Below are 4,098 nucleotides of genomic sequence, written 5' to 3' on the forward strand. Positions count from 1 at the left end.
TGTGATTGACTTGGAGTTACATTGTGTTGTTTAAGTGTTCCCTTTATTTTTTTGAGCAGTGTATATATATTTTTTATTAACAAATATCATCAAACAAAAGAGGAATAGTCACATGCAAACAAGCATACAAACAAACTATTTACATTGCCAGGAATCCTAAACAAACAAATCATATTCATTAATAATACAACAAGTTTTAATTGCCTTTTTGTTTTTCATTTTTGTTAAAGTGGTGCAATATTGTTTAAACTCATTTATAAAGTGAAAAAAGTTAGGTTTTGAATTAGACCATTTGCATTTGTGAATATGAAATTTACCTAGTATTATTAGAAGTTGAATTAAATATTCTACATCTTTATCTATGTCAGAATTTCTGAAATAAATCAAACAATTGTGTCACGTTTGTCGTATGAATCGGACCAAGGCGCAGCATGGTATGCGTACATTCTTTATTATAATAAGAATGAACACTGAACAAACTAACCAAAACAACAAAACGACACGTGAAGCTATACAAATGAGTGCTGACAGGCAACTACACATAGACAAGAACCCACAAACACCAAAGGGAAAATGGCTACCTAAATATGATCCCCAATCAGAGACAAAGATAAACAGCTGCCTCTGATTGGGAACCATATCAGGCCACCATAGACATACAAATCACCTAGACCTACAAAAATCTAGACATCCAAAAAACCCTAGACAATACAAAAACTAACGTACCCACCCTAGTCACACCTGACCTAACCAAAATATAAAGAAAACAGATATCTCAGGTCAGGGCGTGACAAATTGCATATTCTTTTGGGGTTGTTGGAATTTTAAACTTACCAAGAAATTCCCCATGTGAGTAGATATCCATCCTCATTCAGTAACTGTACAAGAAAAAATTATTTTGTTCTCAAACCAGTTACGAAAACCAATAAACCTTTGTTGTTTCTTATAAAGTATCTGTGAGGGGAAACATTGTGTTTATACGCTAACATCCCAACTTGACTGGGATTTTATCCACATCAAAGTTACATCGAAGCAAAAATTCTAAACCACCAACAGAGTCAAATAAATACTTAAGGAAGACATTCCAAATACTGTTCTGGTTCTTAACATACTTCAGAATCCAATTTATTTTTAAAGTATTATTTAGAGTATAGAAATCTAAAACCTCAAGACCTCCTTGTTCATGGGTATTAGTGAGAATATATTTTCGTAGATAGTGAGGCTTGTTCCTCCAAATAAAATTATGAATAATCTTATGTAAGTCCTTTACAATTTTAGGGGATAATTCAAGTGATAACGAGACATAAACTGATCTGGATAACCCTTCAGCTTTGGACAATAAAACCCGACCGTATAACGAAATATCTCTCATCAACCAGAGGTTCAATTTCGTCTTTGTTTTCTCAATAATGGTGTTAAAGTTCAATTCACTCCTTTGTTTTTCATCCTTGGATATAACAATTCCAAGATAAATAACCGTATCTTTAATTGGGATACCATATACTTCCTGTAAAACACAATCCTTGAGTGGAAATAAGACTGACTTATTGATATTAATTTCCAAACCCGAAACTAAGGAAAAGTCTTCAATACAGGAAACCGCTTTAGAAACCTCATTCCTGTCTCTTAGAAATATGGTGGTATCATCAGCCAGTTGACAGAGTTTAAATTCTTTGCCAAGTGCTGAAACACCTTGAAAATTCCCTTTCTTGATATGAAGAGCCATAATTTCAGTAACCAATAAAAAAAATGTTTTGACTAATTGGGCAGCTCTGCCTAATGCCACGGCCAATATCGACAAATCTTTGGGATGTCCCGTGAGCTAATTTTACAGAGCTAGTACAACCACTATATAAAGTTTGGACTGCTTTCAAAAAAAAGTTACCAAACCCCCAAAAACGTATTGCTTTGAACATAAACTCATGTTCTACAGTGTCAAAAGCTTTATAAAATCAACAAACATAAAAAACTATCATCAAGGATGAGGTCATTATAGTCAATCATATCTAAAAGGTCAACCTGAGATTATTACTAATGTGTTGACCATGCATAAAACCAATTGTTCTTCATCAATTATATGATGCAAGCCTTGTTTCACCCTCTTAGCAAATACAAAGGCAAATCATTTCCCATCATTATTCAACAGGCTAATGGGTCTCCAGTTGTCTATATAAAGATGATCCTTATTAGGTTTGTGAATCAAAGTAATTACACCTTGCTTTAAGGAAGCCGGTAACTCCCCTTTTTCTATTGATTCTTGAAATTAGAGGTCGACCGATTAATCGGAATGGCCAATTAATTAGGGCCGATTTTCAAGTTTTCAAAACAATCGGAAATCGGTATTTGGCCGATTTAATATATATATATTTTTTTTTACACCTTTATTTAACTAGGCAATTAAGAACACATTTTTATTTTCAATGACGGCCTAGGAACGGTCGGTTAACTGCCTTGTTCAGGGGCAGAACGACAGATTTTTTACCTTGTCAGCTCAGGGATTCAATCTTGCAACCTTACGGTTAACTAGTCCAACGCTCTAACCACCTGCCTTGCATTGCACTCCACGAGGAGCCTGCCTGTTACGCGAATGCAGTAAGAAGCCAAGGTCAGTTGCTAGCTAGCATTAAACTTATCTCATAAAACACAATCAATCAATCATAATCACTAGTTAACTACACATGGTTGATGATATTACTAGTTTATCTAGCGTGTCCTGCGTTGCATATAATCGATACGGTGCGCATTCGCGAAAAATGACTGTCGTTGCTCCAACGTGTACCTAACCATAAACATCAATGCCTTTCTTAAAACCAATACACAAGTATATATTTTTAAACCTGCATATTTAGTTAATATTGCCTGCTAATGTGAGTCTGGAAGGAGAGTTTTACAGTCTAACCAGACACCTAGGTATTTGTAGTTGTCCACATATTCTAAGTCGAACCGTCCAGATGTTGATGTTGGACGGGCGGGCAGGTGCAGGCAGCGATCGGTTGAAGAGCATGCATTTAGTTTTACTTGTATTTAAGAGCAATTGGAGCCACGGAGGAGAGTTGTAATGGCATTGAAGCTCGTCTGGAGGGTTGTTAACACAGTGTCCAAAGAAGGGCCAGAAGTATACAGAATGGTGTCGTCTGCGTAGAGGTGGATAAGAGGACTCACCAGCAGCAAGAGCGACATCATTTATGTATACAGAGAAGAGTGTTGGTCCAAGAAATGAACCCTGTGGCACCCCCATAGAGACTGCCAGAGGCCCGGACAACAGGCCCTCCAATTTGACACACTGAACTCTGTCTGAGAAGTAGTTGGTGAACCAGGCGAGGCAATCATTTGAGAAACCAAGGCTATCGAGTCTGCGATGAGGATGTGGTGATTGACAGAGTCGAAAGCCTTGGCCAGGTCAATGAATACGGCTGCACAGTATTGTTTCTTATCGATGGCGGTTAAGATATCGTTTAGGACCTTGAGCGTGGCTGAGGTGCACCCATGACCAGCTCTGAAACCAGATTGCATAGCGGAGAAGGTATGGTGGATTCAAAATGATCGGTAATCTGTTTGTTGACTTGGCTTTCGAAGACCTTAGAAAGGCAGGGTAGGATAGATATAGGTCTGTAGCAGTTTGGGTCAAGAGTTTCCCGCCCTTTGAAGAGGCGATGACCGCCGCAGCTTTCCAATCTTTGGGAATCTCAGACAACACGAGAGGTTGAACAGGCTAGTAATAGGGGTTGCAACATTTTCGGCAGATAATTTTAGAAAGAGGGTCCAGATTGTCTAGCCCGGCTGATTTGTAGGGGTCCAGATTTGCAGGTCTTTCAGAACATCAGCTGACTGGATTTGGGAGAAGGAGAAATGGGGAAGGCTTGGGCGAGTTGCTGTGGGGGCCAGGTGGAAAGCATGGCTAGTCGTAGAAAAGTGCTTATTGAAATTCTCATTATAGTGGTTTATCGGTGGTGACAGTGTTTCCTATCCTCAGTGCAGTGGGTGAACACTTATTTTAACTTAATATAATATATCAATAAAATCAATTTAGCCTCAAATAAATAATGAAACATGTTCAATTTGGTTTAAATAATGCAAAAACAAAGTGTTGGAGAAGGT

Source organism: Salvelinus sp. IW2-2015, unplaced genomic scaffold, assembly GCF_002910315.2.
Source record: "Salvelinus sp. IW2-2015 unplaced genomic scaffold, ASM291031v2 Un_scaffold16525, whole genome shotgun sequence".
Taxonomy (NCBI): domain Eukaryota; kingdom Metazoa; phylum Chordata; class Actinopteri; order Salmoniformes; family Salmonidae; genus Salvelinus; species Salvelinus sp. IW2-2015.